This window comes from Erinaceus europaeus, chromosome X, assembly GCF_950295315.1.
Source record: "Erinaceus europaeus chromosome X, mEriEur2.1, whole genome shotgun sequence".
NCBI lineage: Eukaryota > Metazoa > Chordata > Mammalia > Eulipotyphla > Erinaceidae > Erinaceus > Erinaceus europaeus.
Window position 1 is genome coordinate 59,331,258 of NC_080185.1, and position 20,548 is coordinate 59,351,805.

The window sequence follows — 20,548 nt, forward strand, 5'->3', positions numbered from 1 at the left end:
TGTCAACCTTTCACCCTCATTACTCGGGTGAGACCTTTCCATTCATAGTATTCTCTAATTCCATTCCAGGAGGTTCACTTCCTTACAAAGTCCCAAAACCTAGATGTAGACCAGGTCCCATTATACAAAGCATTGGTTCACATGTATCCATAAATTAGGTGAAAATATATACCTGAAAGCAAAAGTACACTATAGTCTGCAGTGAGTCAGTATGAAGTTCCTAAGGAAATAGTATCTAATTAAACTTAGATACACTCCTCACCTACTTCCTATTATAGTTTTCTTGCTCACTCCAAAGCTAACCTTAGCAAAGCAAGGACTGCAAAAGCTGAATAATGGAAAGAGACAGGCATACTTTAATGATGACTCTTTAGTCACTAACAGGCCACCCCATCAGCTGGGACTCTATTCGGGGAGTCCTGAGATTCCCAAATAGACATGATGGGCCTAGAACTCAAACAAATCCCTCTCTCCATTGTTACCAGTTCTATCTATCAGGAACAAAAAAAATAGAACACTTTTGGGGTCCGCAATAGAACCTTGCCCTCAACATGGATCAACAGTGGTAGAGAATGTTCCTTCCTCCGAAAGGAGAATGGACAACATACTCTATTCTACACCTGAGGAAGATGGATCTATATTGGGGCAGCTTGGAATGTTCCTACTCATGACCACAGAATGTGAACTCAGATCAACAAGAATGCGGAGGTCACATAGGCGCCTAAGCTGAATATGGGCCCCAGACCAAATCAAATGGATGGGTGTTGTTAAAATTTCGGAAGTCTCTTGCTGGGCGGGTTGGCTTCACGGGTGGGTAACAGAGACGCGGAGACAACGGCTGGGCAGGGAAGCTGTATTCCTTTATTCAGGAACAACGATTCATAAACTAAACCAAACTAATAACCAAACAGAACTCTGCTGTCTCTTTGCGGTGGCACAAGCACTCTCTCCTTTTCTCTCGAACTCTGGAACTCTCGAACTCAGGAACCCTCTCGAACTCTGTCACTCTGCAACTGTGGAACTCTCTCTTCCTCTGTAACTCTGAAACTCTCCAACTCTGGAACTCTGGAACTCTGGAACTCTCGTACTGGGGAACCCTCTGAAAGTCTGGCCCTCTCGAACTCAGGAACCCTCTCTCTCACTCTGGAACTCTGGCGGGTTTCCTAGGGGCGGGGCCAAGCGGGCCCGTGAAATTAATAGGACTGATGCAATTCTCTTGGCGGGGGAGGACTAGAACCCAATGTAAAGCATACAACAGATGGGGTTTAAAGTCAACAATATTTATACCCCTTTCCCAGAGCTACTCTCTTCCCTGATCCTTATTTCTGGTCCTTTTTCCAGCGATGACGTCATCTCTCCAGACAATAATGTGGATCCCCCTGTATATCAGATTTCAGGCTCAGGCAGAAAAAAAAAAAAAAAAAGACTGGTATAGCCAAAGGCCCTCTAGAATTTGATTAAAATATGCCTACTAGCTATCTACAAAATGGAGGACCCCCAACTCTTGATCTGCACTATTCCAGCCTTTAGGTTCATGATTGGTCAACTATTTGATGGCTTTGTATGTTAACTCTTTTTACAGCCACCAGGTTCCAGATGCTACCATGATGCCAACCAGACTTCCCTGGACAGACAACCCCACCAATGTGTCCTGGAGCTCTGCTTTCCCAGAGCCCCACCCCACTAGGGTAAGGGAGAAGTAGGCTAGTAGTATGGATCAACCTGTTAACACCCTTACTCAGCAGGGATGCAGTTATGAAAGCCAGACATTCCACTTTCTGCATCCCACAATGACCTTGGATCCATACTCCTTGAGGGCTAAAGAATAGCAAGGCTATCAGGGACTTCTGGTACTGGGAATTGTGTGGGATGCTATACGGACTTCTGGTACTGGGAATTGTGTGGAGTTATGCCCGTGTTATCCTATGGTTTAGTCAGTTTTTCCTTTTTATTGAAAAAAAGAAAAAAAATTAAAAATAACAATAACAACCAAAAAAAAAGGGCAACAAAAGGGAATAAATAAATATTAAGAAAATATCTGGGAGTCGGGGGTAGTGCAGTGGGTTAAGGGCACATGGCGTGAAACACAAGGAATGGCATAAGGTTCCCAGTTTGAGCCCCCTGCTCCTCACCTACAGGGGAGTCGCTTCACAAGAGGTGAAGCAAGTCTTTAGGTGTCTATCTTTCTCAGCCCCTCTGTCTTCTCCTCCTCTCTCCATTTCTCTCTGTCCTATCCAACAACGATGAGAACAACAATGATAATAATAACTACAACAATATAAAAATAACAAGGGCAAGAAAAGGGAAAATAAATAAAATAATTAATATAAAATATAAATATATTTATGAAAAGAAAATATTTGTAAAATAATGTAATCTTTCAACAAATATATAAATATATAATTGACCTTTACATTTAATTTGTACAATGCCTTGACATCTCTTACCTGGGTGTGAGGATTTAACAACACTGTTTAAGAAAATTGTGAGCCCAACAGGAGTCTCAGACTATTAGCATATGAATGATGCCAGTCTGAGGAGGTGCAAGGGAGAAGGGAATGTATAAAAGCAAGGGACTTGGAGCAGGTCTCTCTTTTTGGCTGCTGCTACTTCTCCTGGTCAGAAGCATCTTGGCGGAGGTCCTCCACGTATCTGCCATGACTACTTCTCCTGCGAACTGAACACGTGTGACTCTGCTAGTTGGTAAACACTGAGACTCCTCTACAGCCATGAACAAACTTTACCAGTGCTGGAAATTGTTTATCTTATGGGACTAAACTTTTGATAACTATACTCAGACTTTATGGACCTAGCGTTCTTTTAACCCTTTATGATAATTGCTTATTTTGACTTTTACCTGATTTACCCTAATAAACTTTGTATTGTTTAAACCTGTTCCCAGCTCCCTGCAGTTAATCCTTAAGTGCCAAAGCCCTAACCCCTTTTAAGTTAAATTACAACAAGCATGACTTTGGATACATATAAATCTGGGTTTATATCACAGCTCTGCCACTTACAAGTGCTATTCTGCACAGACATGTGGCCCGTTAGAACTCACTTTCCTCATTTGTAAAATAGAAATAGTAAAAAGTAAGGTTTGATTAATATATAATAAATACTATACAGCAAACCCTAACAAAGGGACTTTTCAAAGTTAACCCAATTAACAAATAATGTGATGATAACAATAACTATCCATTGTCTTCTTGAACCCTAAGACAGCAGGAACCTCACATTTCCACTATAGAGCCTATAGTTCCCCCAGTCCTGGAACCTTAGGGTGGGGCCCACCTTCCTGCATGCTTCTGTCAATTCATATCAAATAATATTGCATCCACCGATCGCAACCTAATCAATGCAACGAGTGCCACCCCAGCATGTTTCACTTCACACTGTGTCCAGAGACTTCAGGAGTGGAATGACAACCCTTCAGTTTCATCACTCAGGTGATGCCTTTCCTTTCATAGTATTCTCTAATTCCATTCCAGGTGTTCCACTCCCCAATAAAGTCCCCAAACCTATAGTCCAGGTCCCCTGAGATAGAGCATATGTTCACACGTGGCCATAAACCAGGGAAAAATATATACCTGAAAGCAGAATTACACAAGAGTCTGCAGGCAGTACCCCCCCCCCCAACTCTTCATCTGCACTATTCCAGCCTTAAGGTCCATGGTCATTCAACAATTTATTTGGCTTTGTATGTTAACTCTCTTTTCAGCCACCAGGTTCCAGATGTCAGCATGATGCAGACCAGACTTCCCTGGACTGATGACCCCACCAATGTGTCCTGGAGTCCTGCTTCCCCAAAGCCCCACCCTACCAGGAAATGAGAGAGGCAGACTGGGAGTATGGATCGAGCAGTCAACGTCCATGTTCAGCGGGGAAGCAATTACAGAAGCCAGACCTTCCACCTTCTGCAACCCACAACCACCCTGGGTCCATACTCCCAGAGGGATAGAGAATGGGAAAGCTATCAGGGAAGGGGATGGGATATGGAGATTGGGTGGTGGGAATTGTGTGGAGTTGTAAGCCTGCTATCCTATAGTTTTGTTAACGTCTCCTTTCTTAAATAAATAAATTAAAGAAAAAAATATATAATACTTAGTAGTTTACTGACAAACAATATATACTAAAAATACTAGCTATGAGGAAGTATGTCAAATATTATTCCCTTTTAAAAGAAGTCAAAACCATGGCTATGTTACTGTGTAATATTTATTACAATACATGATATTTTGTATTATTTTATTTTTTTAAATTTTATTAGTGAATTTTGGTCCATAACCACAGGAGGAGAAATATTAGCGGAAGATGACCAGTGGGTTCTGAAATAGAATTTCATCAAGACCTAATGAGAGAAGACAAAAAAAAAAGGACATTCAGAAGTAGTTATAGGTGTACATGTGACTTAGAAAGGAAAAGAAGGAAGGACTATAGAAATGGGCAAATATATATTTTAGACAGATAGCTACAGGAATAATACTCAACCCTTATTTATGACCTTGGGAGAATTACTACAGTTTCTTTATTTTATTTAATTTTAATATATTTATTTAATTTTCCCTTTTGTTGACCTTGTGGTTTATCGTTGTTGTTATTATTATTGTTGTTGCTATTGCTGTCATTGTTGTTGGATAGGACAGAGAGAAATGGAGAGAGTAGGGGAAGACAGAAAGGGGGAAAGAAAGACACCTGCAGACCTGCTTCACCGCCTGTGAAGCGAACCTCCTGCAGGTGGGAACCAGAGACTCCAACCAGGATCTTTGCACTGATCCTTGTGCTTTGCGTCATGCGCGCTTAACCCACTGCACCACTGCCTGGCTCCTTACTACAGTTTCTAATGGATGGAATGGGGACAAAGAACTCTGGTGTTGGGAATTTACTCCTTTTATTTCATAAATTAGTAAACAAGTATTAAATGACTATTAACAAAAATAAGAGTCAGTACTTTGACTACGAAAAAATAAGTAAATCTCTTTTTAAATTTTCTCATTATCTTTTCTTATTTATTGAATAGAAACAAAAAGAAATTGAAAGAGAATGAGAGCTGTAGATAGACACCTACATCCCTACTTCACCACTTGCAAAGTTTTCCCCCTGTAGGTAGGGAGCATGAGCTTGAACCTACGTCATTGTGCATTGTAACATGTGTGCTCAACCAGGCGGGCCACCACCTGGCCCCAGAAGTAAATCTCTCTGTCACATAGATATTAAATGGTAGATCTAGAATTGAAAGGCATCTCTCCTGACTCTAAGGCTGTTGGGTTGTCTATTTGGTTTGCATTCCCCACAATGCCTACCATTATGCTTTATACATGATAGTTATACAAGGAGTATTTGTCAAGTAGAATAGAAAATTGGGTAAAAGAGAACATTATTGATAAGATGATTAAGTATTTATTTTATGAATAAATATTTACCATTTTATTATATTTATTTATTGGATAAATAAGAGACAGCCAGAAATTGAAAGGAAGAGGGAGAGAGACATAGAGACACCTGCAGCCCTGCTTCACCACTTGTGAAGTTTTCTCCCTTCAGTTGGGGGACTGTGGAATTGAACCTGAGTCGTTTTGCATTGCAACATATATGCTAAACCAGGTGTGCCAATGGCCAGCCCCAGGTTATTAAATATTAGACCATATGCTCCTAGTAGGTGAACATGTTCCAAGGAATAGGAGGTATATGACTGAGTGGAGTATTTATTTGGATTAAAAATAATTTCACTAAATGTTTTAGAGTTAATATAAAAATCGTACAGAAAAGGAATTTATCCAGTTCCCTGTTTTCATCTTAACTAAATATAGTCTGTAAAAGCTGTTCATTCATTATGTTATCAAAACATGCTTTCTAAAATTTTGGATATATACTACAGCATGTTTTCCTGAACTTTATTTAGTCACCACATCATGTTGCAGAAACAATTACATTAGGGGTGGGAGTAGACAGTATAATGGTTATGCAAAGAGACTCTCATGCCTGAGGCTCTGAAGAAGTCCCAGGTTCAGTCTCCCGCACCACCAAAGCTGATCGATCAGTGCTCTGGTTAAAAAGAAAGAGAGGGGAGAGAGAGAGAGAGAGAGAGAGAGAGAGAGAGAGAGAGAGGGAGAGAAAAGAAAAAAAAGAAATGATTACATCGATTATATCAGTTCAAGAAATTTATGACCTGTCTCAATATTAGATTCCAATCTGTACTTGTTCCTTCTTTCAACCCCCCTCAAATTCTAAGTTTGGAAAGATAAGCTGAAGAGCACAAGTAAAATATAGCATTCTCCATCTAGTGAAAATAATCATCCTTCTATTCTGCCAAATCTATATCCTTTCACGTTCCACATTCATTATTCCTAATTCCAAAGCAATTTTTTCAACTTTATACTTCAATTTGATCAGTTTTTCTAAAGCGAAGACTATATTTTCCAAATGTTAGGTTCTGGTGAAACAAGTAGAAGGAGTTTTGTTATTTGTTTGTCTATTTGTTAGTTATTATTTATTTATTTTTGCCACAAGTGTTATAGGTCGGACTTCTTGCCTGCATGACAAATCCACCACTCCTGGTTGTCACTTCTTCCCCCTTTTCCTTTGTTGATAAAGACAGAGAGAAACTGAAAGCGTGGAAGTAGATAGAGAGCAAACAAGAAAGAGAGATACCTGCAGAACTGCTTTACCACTTTATGAAGCTTCACCCCTGCAAGTGGGACCTAGTTTGTGATAAAATGTACATTCTACTGGCTACATCATTGCCTGGTCCCAAGCAGATTGCCTTTTTTAATGTTCTAAAGTGGTTGTGCCATTACACCTTTACAGTGTCAATATTCTCATATCTATACACCTTGCATTCGTGTTTTATGAGGGTAAAATAGTCTTGATTAGAGAAATACTACTTCAGTTTGTAGTAATGTCAAAGAGCTTATAGAAATAACATATAGGAAAGAAGTTTTGGAGCTCCATTGGCGCAATCGGTTAGCGCACGGTACTTATACAGGAAAGAAGTTTATGAGCTTGAAAGCAACTTGAGTTAGGAAATTGTATGGTAAGCTTAAAAGAAGAGGAGATGGGGCCAGGCAGTGGTGCACCCAACTGAGCACACATATTATACACATATTATCATATGTAAGGACCTGTTTTTTTAATTTATTTATTAATAAAATGGAAACACTGACAAGGCCATAGGATAAGAGGGATACAATTCCTACCACCAGAGTTCTGTATCCCATCCCCTCCCCTGATAGCTTTCCTATTATTTAACCCTCTGGGAGTATGGATCCAGGGACATAAACCTCCAGTTCCCACCTGCTGGGGGAAAGCTTCATGAGCAGTGAAATAAGTGCTAGAGGCTCTCTCTCTCCCTCTCTCTCTCTCTCTCTCCCCCTCCCTCCCTCTCTCTCTCCTCTCTCTCTCCCTCTCTCCCTCTCTCCTTCCACTCTCAATTTATCTCTGCCCTACCATATAAAGAAAAAGAGAATAGTGGTATTTCTGGTTTTAAAGAGCATAGTAGTTAGAGCGACATTATTTAAATTTTTAAAATATTTATTTATTCCCTTTAGTTGTCCTTGTTGTTTTATTGTTATAGTTACTGTTGTTGTTGTTGTTGATGTTATTGATGTTGTCATTGTTGGATAGGGCAGAGATAAATGAAGAGAGTAGGGGAAGACAGAGAGGGGAAGAGAAAGATAGACACCTGCAGACCTGCTTCACCACTTGTGAAGCGATTCCCCTGCAGGTGGGAAGCAGGGGGCTCAAACTGGGATCCTTATGCCAGTCCTTGTGCTTGGCGCCACCTGCGCTTCACCTGCTGAGCTACCACCAGACTCCCAGAGTGACATACTTATCTATACATATTTTTGGCATTTTTCCAAGACTGAACCTTGGACTTCACACATGCAAGTTCTTCAGTCTACCTCCTAAACCACTTCCTCAGCTCCTAGAATGCATTTTCACATAGTTTATAATTACGAAAGTTGGGAAAATTAACCTTCATAAATACTAACAGAATTGAACTGATTTTCCAAACTTCCATAACTACAAACTACCAAGAAAATGATCATATTAACAAATAGTTAATTCAATATGTAAAACTGATGCATTATTAAAATGAATGTTTAAGATCATCTTACCATACTCTATTACTTTATTTCAGAAACACCTCAGGTAAATTAATGGGAACAGGGAGTTGTAAAAATAAATTATAAGACATCATCTAACAAAAGTAACTATAGTTTAAATAAATTAAAAATATATCAGTTTAAAAGATGATGAAATCAACATCCCTGATATGAATTGAGCTCCAAATACCAGCCACATACATCACCTGGGAGCCTGCTTGTTTCTCCACACATGCATCTCAGGCTTGAGCTCAGCTGCTATTATTCTGAGGGAATCTTCAGTGTTGTGGTGTCTTTCCCTTTCTCTCTCTGTCTTTCTCTTAGCATCTGAGATGGCCATACCCAGAACACTGAATCTTAGTAATAATCACATCAAACAATAACCTTGGGAAGTGAAATAGTTCACTTAGTGCACTGCTTTTCAAGCCTGGCCACCACCACATTGAAGGAAGCTTTACTGCTATGGTCCCTCCCCTCCTCCCTCCTTCCCTGTCCCTTTGCCTCTGTCTCTCTAAAAACAGTCTTTGCTTCCTTTTGCCCTCTTGCACTTGACAAAGCAAGATGGGTCATCTGCAGTTCTACTGGAGCCACTAGAGAAAATTCAGCCAGGGTTTTCATTCTTGCCCAGTCTGCTCAAACCGTCACGGTATAATCCAGAAATGGCCTCAACATATGACCTTAGTGTTTCCACCAGTAATTGAAGGACATTGGATTCATTAAGTTGGACTGACTGTCCTGGAATTGGCCATTCAAGACATTTACAGTAGAAATCAAATCTCTGTACATAAAATAAAAAGAACTTCAGTTAAAACAAACAAACAAAAAATAAATAAAACAATCTCAAGACATAAAGGGTATGGTGGGGGGAGGATATAATATGTAGAACCTCATATCCATTTCATCCCTGTAAAAAGGAGAAACCATACACACCCTCAATCTTGTATGAATATAACAATTTGGGGAGAATTTAGATGGATGGTGTGGGGCATAGGAAACACTTATTTTTTTTGATGAAGTGTTATATTTCTTGAATATTTTGTTCACTACACACTTGTATTCATTTTCAAGTTAGTAAAACTAATCAATGTGAAACTTTGATATACTGTGTCAAGTGACTTATGGTATAGCAGACAAAGCAATTTTGTTCACAGTTGACAATTAGCATATATAGATTGTTCAACCAGACAAAATTAGTGTGAACTTTACCTTAAGAATTATCTACCTTATAGGCTGATGTTCTAAAATAGTACATTTAGGCCATAACACCCCCCTTTATAATAAATATCCAATGTTCTTTGTACACATTTAACTTCTATTAGGTTAATATTATTTGGAGAATAATGATTAATGACTAGATTTTTTAAATACATATCAAGAAAATGAACATCATAGTGCCTCTTTCACAGTAGTGATCTTTCTAAATAAAAAGAGTCTTAGGGCTCATAGTCTACCATGAAGAACAGCAAAATCTCAAGTAATTTGAGAAATGCTGAGTAGCAGACAGCAGCACCAGAGTAAGGCAGTTGGCATTTTTCAGTTGATTGAAGTGGGAGCAGCTGAAAAAAGGATTTTCTTCAGTAAAGATTGAAAAATAGGTTAATATAAAATCTTCATGACTTGGGACAAATTTCATATTTCTTACATGATGGGAGAGGGAAGAATACTTGCCAGAAGGAAGAGTAAGTCTCTTAAAGTAAACACATAAACCATGACTTGGGGGAGGATTTGACCTACTTTGTGAACACCGTCAATAGTCTCCAAAAGGTATGTTAAGCCTACATGTAGAGCCTTAAACTTGCTGGGGTCAACTGTCTCAATAAGTATATGCTTATTATATACAGATGGGGCACTTGATATCTAAGCATCAGGGTAGAACATTTTACTTTGTCCCTCCACAAATGAGACCTGTATTCTCTAAGTCACCATCATTTTTCATAACACTTCGTAAGTGTAAAAGTCTCCTGGAAAGCTGGGTAGGGTTAATGATGTAAATAAGAATTTAAGAATGTAAGTCATCCTGCATAGTTCACATGGAGATCTTATTTGCTTAAGAAGTGATTACCAAGTTCTTATTCTACGAGATATCCTAGGGTATAGGAAGCAGAAAATAAACAACAGACCTGGTTTTCAAAGCTAATGAAACAGTTGGTAAGACAAGACTTGTACACAAGTAAAAATAACAGATCATGATTTTCTATAGCTCATTATTGGTGATGAACACCAAAAAATTGAGCTAGTTTATAACTCTCATAAATGAGAATAGATGTCAGCAATCTCAAAAGCAAGCAATGTAGCAATAAGTTGCTAACATCTGTTTTTAAGGAGTTGACTAAGCCCCATAATGTCAAATTTAGTTTCAAGTAACTAAGCAGAGTCAAGTAATGAAACCTACACAGTGCACATACTGATTATTTTGATATGAAGGCAATAGAAGACAAGACACAAGTTGAGTCTTTGTCATATACCTTCATATTTAAAAGCAAGCCCATATATCTCCCTTTGTAGAGGTCTTCCTCTGCAACATCTCCCATAAGTTATGGTGAGGTCTTGTAGAATACAGCAAACCCTAACAATGAGATTTTCAAAGATAACCCAATTGCCAAATAATTTGGTTATAGTAATAACTATCTATTGCCTTCTTAAACTCTAAAACAGCAAGAATGTACCCTTTCTTTATAAAGCCCATACATCTCCCAGCCCTGGAACCTCTAGGGTGGGACTCACTTTCCTGCATGCTTCTCAATTCATACCAACTGATACTGCGTCTGCTGATCCCAACCTAATCAATGCAACCAGTACCACCTCAGCATGCTTCACTTAGAACTGTGTCCACAGACATCAGGGATGGAATGTCAACCCTTCAGCCTCATTACTCTGGTGAGACTTCTCCAAGCTCATAGTACACCTTAACTCCCTTTCGAGTGGTGTACTTCTTAACAAAACCTCAAAACCTAGATATAGACCAGGGTCCATAAGTTAGGGCATATGTACATGTATCTATAATTTAGGGGAAATATTACTTTAAAGCAAAAGTGCACCATGATTTGCAGTGAGACAATAAATGAAGCAATTGTCACTGGTCATCTCCCTCAGGAACAACACAGTGTACCCCTTTGTGGGCCCCATAGGACCTTGCCCTCAATGTGGATCAATAATGGTAGGGAACGATCCATTTTAGTAAAGGAGGTTGGACAACATACTCTACCTACTACCAGAGAAAGATGAGTCCTGAAGTTAGTGTAGCCTGGAATGTACCTAGCCATGACCACAGAATGTGATCTCAGACCTACCACGATGCAGAGGTTACATAGGCTCTTATGCTGAAAATGGGCCTCTGATCAAACCAGTGAGGCTTACAGTTATATATATATATATGTAGTTTCCCCATATTTGGGAGCTACTCTCTTCCCTTATCCAGATTTCTAGTACTTCTTCTAACTATGACACCATCTTCCAGACAATAACCTGGGTCCACCTGCATATTAGATGTAAGGCTTAGGCAAAAACTAATAAAGTCATGGGCCCTATGGAATATATCTAAAACATACCTAATAGCTATTTCCAAAACAGAGACCCCAAATTTTCATCTGCAATATTATTTCCTTTAGGTCAACCATTTGTTCTGTATTATATCTTAACTATTTTTCAACCACCGGGTTCCAGATGATACCTTGATGCCAACCTGACTTCCTTGGGCATCCCACCATGTGTCTTGGAGCCCTGCCTCCTCAGATCCCTGCCCCGCTAGGGAAAGAGAAAGAGAGGCTGGAAGTATAGATTGGCCTGTCAACACCCATGTTCAGCAGAGAAGCAATTACAGAAGCTAGATCTTCCACTTTCTGCACCTCTAAATGATCCTGGGTCCATGCACCCAGAAGAATAAAGAATAAGGAAGATAACAAGGAAGGGGACTGGATATGGAGCTCTGGGGTAGGCATTGTGTGGAGTTGTACCCCTCTTATCCTGTAGTCATGTCAATATTTCTATTTTATAAATAAAAAATAAAAAATAAAAAAATGGAGGCAAATGGTTCTTATCATGGAGATAACTTGCTTCCTCCTAATAAACCTTACCTAAAATCCCTTACCTACTATTCATTTCATACTGACCTTCTATTTCCTTTTAACATTTCTAGGAGCTCACACTTTTTTCACCCTTTTCCTTTGACCTAGTAACTTCTCCAAAATCCACTGCTTTCTGATAGACTGGAACCTCAGATAAGTGGTTGAATTGCATTTTTCTTCTTTTATGTGTAATCCCAATGATTAAAAGTATCAACTTTTTATGGCTTTTCTTTCTTTTTTAATGTTTTAATTTTATTTTTATTTGTTATTGGATAGAGACAGAGAGAAATTGAGATAGAAGGGGGAGAGAGAGGGGAAGAGAGACAGAAAGACACCTGCAGACCTGCTTTACCACCTGTGAAGCGACTTCCCTGCAGGTGGGGCGCCATGAATTGAACCGGGATCCTAACTGTTCTTTACGCTTTGTGCCATGTGTGCTTAACCCGCTGTGCTACCACCTGACTCCCATGATTTTTCTTTCTTCTGATAGTTTATCTTTTGCCAACTTAAAAGGAAGAGGATACATTTCCTCCCTTAAATATTGATAACAATGACTCTTGTTTTACTTTACTTTTTTTTATGGATTGTGTGTAATTTGACCACTTTGGGCCCATTCAGCTGAAAAAATGGAGAGAGAGAGAGAGAGAGAGAGAGAGACCCATAGCACAACAGCTAACTCCAGTGCAATAGAAATATTCCATGCCATGCTAGGGCTCAAACCTAAGCATAACAGGTAAGGCATGCACCCTACCTGGTGAGCTATCTTTCTGACACACAATTTTACTTTTCTTTAAAAACTTAGAGAAAGGGGGGCGGGTAATGGCTCACCTGGCAGAGCACACAATTTACCTTACCATGCATTTGAACCAGAATTCAAGCTCTCAGTCCCCACTCCAAGAAGTGAGGAGCCTTTCAATGAACAGTACAGCACTGTTGCATATTTCTCCTTCTACCTTTCTTAGCTCTCTATATCTGTCTCTTACCTCTATCAAAATATTAACAAGAAAGAAAAAATTTTAAAAATGGCTGCAAGTAAAATTGGAACTTTGCAGGCAGAGTTTCACTGATAATCCTAGTGGCAAGAAAAAATAAAAAAAATAAACAAAACAAGGGCATTCTTTATTACACTTTACTTAAATCTCACTGCCTTGTGGAACCAGGGTAACTATATTTTAAGAGAGGTATATTGGACGCCGAGATAAAAAAAATCCTTGAAAACTGGTGATATTTTTAAGATGAAGAATATACCAATGCATCACAAAGTATGTCTTAAACTGTGAAAGAGCAATGGCTCAAAAGTTGGGTGAAGAACTTTTACACACTGAGACCTCACTTCTATTCCTGGTACCATATATGTAAGAACAATGCTCTGGTTTCTCCTTATCTATCCACTAAAGACATAAATAAATAAATAAATACTCGTTAAAACAATATATCAAATGTGTGTTTATAAGAGCAATTAAAAATAGCTTCAATTAACCCTGAAGGCAACAAAATGATTATTAAAGTAGGATTTATGTTTCTTTACAATATGTATTTTTCTCTATGGGTAATAATAATAGACAGATTAGTTTATAACAGCATCTTTAGAGGACTCTCCCCAAATAACAAAGGGTTAGTATTAATGACATAAATATAAGATCCACTGTGGTTGCTGTGGTTTGAATATAAAAAACAATTTGATATTTCTCTTCAGGTATTAATGTGTAGAAAATAAAGCAGATATACTCCTTGGGGCCCCAAGTATTATTACTAAATCTTATAAAAATAAATATACAGATTTAAATTTATTAAAAGAAGACATTTAAATTCTGACTCAGCAATTCATAACAACGTCATTTTAAATAAAATTTCAGCATAGGAGACATGGAAAGGAATGAATTTATGTGAAGACTCAATATATAAATGCTCGTCTAAACTTGGTAACAAACAGCAATATCTATTTCAACATTGTTCTAAAGAACTATTCTGGGGCCAGGTGATGGTGCACCTGGTTGAGCACACATGTTACAGTGTGCAAGGACCCAAGTTCAAGTCCCCGGTCCCCGGTTCCTCTGCAGGAGGAACGCTTCACAAGTGGTGAAGCAGGGATGCAGGTGTCTCTCTGTCTCTCTCCTTCTCTGTCACCCCTTCCCTCTCAATTTCTGACTATCTTTATCAAGCAAATAAATAAAGATTAAAAACAAAATAACTGTTCTAGTTCCATTTCAATAACAGCATTCTCAGATGTTAATAAGAATAAGGATTTAAAAATATTATAGCTTGTATTAAACTACTACAAATTTAATCAACAATTTATTGAAAAAAATTGGAATGGTACATTTGAATACATTTTTTGTGACCAACATCAAAAAAAAAAAACTATGTTTATGCCAAGCACTACTACAAAACTAACTTGAACCACTATTCCTTGAGAATTTTTTCCATATATTAAATTTAAAAAATAAATACATACTATTTATTTATTGTCATCATTATAAAACATTTAAAACGTATCTATATATTTGCCTACCTATATATTTGAGGAGCTAGACTAGAAGGATATGTACCAAACATTCATTGTGGCAGTCTCTGGAAGGTTGTTTTACAAATAGTAATGTTTTTTTTCTTGCTTATATTTAATCTTCTAATATTTTTAAAACTAAAAATGTATTGTCTATGGAATAATTAGAGTATCCAAATTTTCACACTCTAAAAATTAAACTAAGGAGACCGGGAGATAGATAACCTGGTAGAGAGCACACTTTACCATTTATGCTTGAGGACCCAGGTTTGAGCCTCTGGATTAGAACATGGAATCATCTGCCTAGTGGGGAGGAGACTTCACAAGTGGTTATGCAGTGCTGTGGTATCTTTCCTCTCTCTGTCTCTCACTCACTATCTAAATAAAGGAAAGGAAAAGGAATCCACAGAGTTATGGAATTTCACAAGCACAGAGCCCGACTAATAGTTCTGGTGACAAAAAATAACTAATCAAGGGATAACTACTACCACATACCCAGTTATCATAGGAATCTGCATTTCCATCTTATTTTGTGAATGTAAAATAATTATTTGAAATATTACATATCCTAAGAATAGAGACTTTATGCCTCAAACTGTCTTACCCTTTACCCAGCCCTTGGATGACTTTTAAAGTCTCTGGGAGATGGGAAATGGCTAGACATTTCCCTTTTGCAGTGTCTCTACTCCTTTCTTCTTACTGGGGACCATAGCTCTTCCCTAAGATATTCCATATGTTAAAGTAGAAAGTTTTAACATGGGGGCAGGCGGGTGGTAGAGCAGCAGGTTAAGCACACATAGCACTAAGCATAAGAACCTGTGCAAGGATCATGGCTAAGCCCCCATCTCCCCACTTGCAGGGGTTCGCCTCACATGCAGTGAAGCAGGTCCCCTCTCTGTCTTCCTCTCCTCTCTCGATTTCTCTCTGTCTTATCCAACAACAGAAATGGCAACAAAACAGAAAAAAATTGCCTCCAGGAGCACCGGGCCCCAGTAATAAGCCTGGAGGCAAATAAATAAATTAATTAATAAATAATAAAAATAAAATGGAATTTTTTAAGATGGAAGACCAAGATTTTACAAATAAAATTCATGCATTGTGACACCCCATGACGTATAATTCACACTTCTTCTCATTGCAAAAAAAAAAAAAGTGATGGTCTTGGTTCAATTACTGTTACTTTTCTTCAGACAGACACATTATTAAATATCAAGAAAACATATTTATTCATTTTTTCTTGAAAGGTTAGTATTGATTGTGTCTCTTGCTTTCTGGATAACTCCAATGAGACAATTATGTACAGCACTATAGAATAGTCCTAACAGAATAAAAGTGGAAGTAGACATATTTGAATATGTATACTAGTTGGTGTTAGAGACTTAATGTGGGCAGGTCAGTTAACTTACTTTTTTTGTTTCCTTATCTATATAAAAATGAGGAGAATATAGTGCTTACTTCATAAATTTGCTATGGGTATCAAAAGTAGAGAATTTAGAATAGTGCCTTGACATGGTAATGATGTTTGCTTCTGTGAATGTGAATGGTTCAAATTTAATCTCCCTGAGGGCATTGCTCCCACCAGCAATGGGTTAATAGCATGCCAGTGTGTGTGCATGCATATTCAAAAAGCCTCTAAAAGTTAATTTTAATGATGGGATTGTATGCCAGCTCGGTGGAAAAACATTTAAGCTCAAGGAGGTCTCTTGGTGTCCCTCAAGGCATTTTCAATCAGGTATGCTAGTTTGTCAAATAATTAAGTTGGATCTATGGAAATGATTAACCATCACAGTGAAACAATTATGATAATTATACCAGTAAACTACCACACCTAATAATGTTACTACTGATAATAGCAGTGGGTGATTTACATTGATCACTTATGGACACAATATTACACTAAATACTTTACATGAGTTGTCTAATTTAATGTTCACAATAACTAATTTTACAAAGTTGATACTGCTAAAAATTCCAGATAAGGGAACTAAGCTCCAGCAATAGTAGGTAATAACCCCATTACCTGGCATTTAGAATCATTTACTTGGAATATATACAAGACTATTCTAATAAATTTACTTGGAATATATACAAGACTATTCTATCTTCAATGCTTACGATTATCTTATTAGTCACACTTTATAGGCAGGAAAACTTAATTGAAGACACAGTAAACTAGGAGCCAAGAAACTCGTACTCAATCCCTACTTCCATATTACTGTGTCTGCAAATTTTGGTAAGTTTTATTTTACTGAACCCCATTTTTCTGTATATAAAAGTGGAAGAGATGGAGAATATCTTAACCTGGTAATGTACTTGTGGGTTCAAATCCTGGCACCACATGGAAGTACTACAATAACAGAAGGAACTCCAGTGTTGTGGTGTTTCCCCTTTTATATTTCTTCATATTTCTCTGTCAATATCTATTTGAAATAAAAATAATGAAAATGTTGGCCTGAGAGCAGTGAAATCTTGTGTGTGTGTGTGTGTGTGTGTGTGTGCGTGCGTGACTTCTAGGGGAAAAAAATGGAAGTGAATGGTGAAAGGTTATTATAAAGCCTAAACCTAGCAAATGACAACTAATGGTTTTATTATTAGCAATATTGTGTTGACTATAACATTTTAATAATATCTCAGGATTATGGGTAGAGGAACCATTACTGGGAAAGATAAATATAGAGACAGGCAAACACAAACCACTCATATTAATTAGTGCAAGTCATGCTAGAAGTTGTTCCTTCTGAAAGCATTTCTGAAACTAGTAGGATTTCTATGGACTTAATGAAAATTTTCTAGTTAATTCAGATATATAAAATATCTATATTGATTAATAAATGTCTTACAAATGCATGGGATCAATTATGCCAATCAAAACATGTGATTTTTGGTACAAGGATTAATTTGAGCTGAAAGCAGTTAAACTGCAGACACATGAAAAGCTCTTGGCTCTCAGCTCTCTCCTTTTCTGTCTGAAAGCAGAATATAAAGGAATCGTTTTCACTTTCCTCTATTGGAAGACTGAAAGTCAGTGCTGAGATGAGTCCACAGAGACAAACATTACTAAAAAGATATTTATTTTCCATTAGTTTATCTATATATTTATGTTCTCACAATTTAACATGCCTAGAATCCCTGGCCCCTTTTCCTTTTACTTATTAATTAACCATTATGCATCACCTTTTAAAAAAGTGGAACATAAGTTCTCAAGTCTAAGAATATCTTTGAATTTTCACTTGTTTTCTATGAAATTCACATGGGCATGAAAAATGAACATCTTAGCCCAGAATTTTAAGAGTGAATTTTTTTCTGAAATAAAAAAAAATGACTAGTTTCATGTGCTAAATCAAATCGATTATTACTGAAATGAAATGTTTTGTTTGGTTCTTGTTTTTGTTTTACTATTGTTAACCACAGAAAATTTGCTGCAGAATTGAAGTAGGAAGCATGAGAAATATTTTAGAAAGACAATAGGCTTGTTTTTTCAGAATATCTTTCTTCACCTATAATTTTGAAGGGTCATTTATCATTGGAGATAAAAGTTATTGAGAGAAACAGTTTATAAATTTCCTATTTCCTCAGTTCCAAAAGGAAAAACAAAAATAGGCTTTTGGAGGGTATATAGTAGTGAAATGTTGTAAATTGTACCTTGAAATTGTATTATATACTTTAATTGAGAGAATTATATTATCTGGCAGGTTTCCTATATGATCTATATGATAAAAAGTACTAATTTGGAATAAAAGCAGTTCCTTCCTCTTTTAAATTAGGTAGAACTATTGAACAGGAGCTGTGACTTTACATCACAATTATAATGCAAAAAGCATTTACCCACCTCCACATTTTCAAGGTTTGCAGTGAAGAGCAGCAAATGATGACAATACTGCAACAGGGAAGCCATTATGGTTCATATTTGCTAAAGCAAATAATACATGTATGTGTGTGTTCATTGTAAACTGGAAAGCTTTGCAGACTGAATGACAAGGAGAACATTGTGTAATTATTTTTGAACAGATAATTATGTACCTTATGATAAAAACATTGCACAAACTGAATTATTATTTATAAATCAGTTATGGCATACTCAGCAAAGCCTTGAAGTGTTCAAAGTACAAAAAAATTGGATAAATACTCTCCCAAAGAGCCAGGTTCTAGACTCTGGTAACCATATGGGAGTACCATGCACAGATATGTTATTGAGTCTATATTTATAACATCATATCCCTTTTTTAAAACTTTACATTAAAATTAACTGTAAATAAATTCATTCTCAAATTGTTCAAATCAGTCATTTTTCCTTGTTTTATTTTCTTTTAATTTCTTGCCCTTTGGCTAAATTAAAATATCATCTTCTCACCTCCAGAAACTCTAAAGTCTGTCACCAGAGGTCAAATCTCTCTTGTCTAACTTTCTAATCTTTTAATTTTTTTAAAATTATATTTATTTTTCCTTTTGTTGCCTTTTTTGTTGTGCTTATTATTGTTGTTCTTGATATCATTTTTAGATAAGACACAGAGAAACGGAGAGAGGAGGGGAAGACAGAGAGGGGGAAAGAAACACAGCTGCAGAACTGCTCCACCACTTGTGAAGCAACCCCCCTGCAGGTGGGGGGGGGGCGGCTCGAACCGGGATCCTTACACCGCCGTTCCTACTTAATTCGTATAGGCTAAGGGATAACTTAATCTTCAAGATGTTATTCCTCTATTCCTTATAAAAAAATATTACATAGAACTGTTAAAAAATTAGTTTATCCTGGGAGTCGGGAGGTAGCGCAGCAGGTTAAGCGCATGTGGCATGAAGCACAAGGACCAGCATAAGGATTCCGGTTCAAGCCCCGTCTCCCCTAGGCGGTAAAACAGGTCTGCAGGTGACTATCTTTCAAACTCCTCCTCTCTGTCTTCCCATCCTCTCTCCATTTCTCTCTGTCCTATCTAACAATGACAACATCAATAACAACAACAATAATAACTACTACAACAATAAAAAACAACAAGGGCAAAAAAAAAAGGGAAAATAAATAAACATAAAAAATTAGTGTATCATGTTTATTTTTTCTTGATGTGGTGGCTACAAACAGTTTAACATTTCCTCATCTTTCCTGTCCTCTAACCTTCTCACATTGTGCCACATTTATTTTAGAGGGAAATTAATCATCCATTTCAGGAAAGGTCTTTTAAGTCTTATATTGCTGGCAATTCACTAGGAAAATAGTAAAATGTTATCTCATTAATCACATGTTAGTGTTCTTCTAACATGCCAACAAAGATTTTATCTCCAGACTTTCAAACTTGGTATTCTCACTGCCAATATCTCTCTGCTTTCCATTAACCACTCACATATTATCTCATCAGAAAGGTAATACTGATACCATATTCAAAATACAATTTTATATACCCACTTCCCTCAACCCCTAACTGTCTTGATTATTCTATAACTTTTCTTTAGAGCAGCAATTACTGTATTTGAAGTATTAGCTATTTTAACACTTACTTATGACTAAGCTAAAAGCTTCTTTTTTTTTTTTGCCTTTTGTGACACACAGGGCAGTGCCTGACCATTATGTTAAATGAGATAAGCCAAAAAGAGAAGAACAATGACCTAATAATCTCATTTATAGGTATAACTTAAGAAATCAGGACAAAGAATGAAAACACAAAGAGACTGTGGAGAAGGAGGGGTTGAAGAGGACCTTGGGGTTTTGATGTATGATGATAAAACAGGTCTGAAATTGGAGGTAAGAATGTTTTTCAGACACATACCATGGGGAGATAACAGACTGCATCCGTGCGCCAACAGCTATATATAAACCATTAACTTTTCAATAAAAATGAAAAAAATAGGCAAATGCCTTGGCATACAGTATTACTAACATTTTTTTTCCATCA

The 20,548-nt window shown here is 37.3% G+C and overlaps 1 protein-coding gene and 1 pseudogene across 1 annotated transcript in view; one reads left to right on the forward strand and one right to left on the reverse strand.

Annotated features, from left to right (window-relative positions):
• IL1RAPL2 (interleukin 1 receptor accessory protein like 2) overlaps positions 1-20,548 on the reverse strand; it is a 781,557-nt gene that overhangs the window by 578,701 nt on the left and 182,308 nt on the right. The window lies entirely within an intron of this gene.
• On the forward strand, positions 8,664-8,832 carry LOC107523010 (small ribosomal subunit protein uS14-like; annotated as a pseudogene).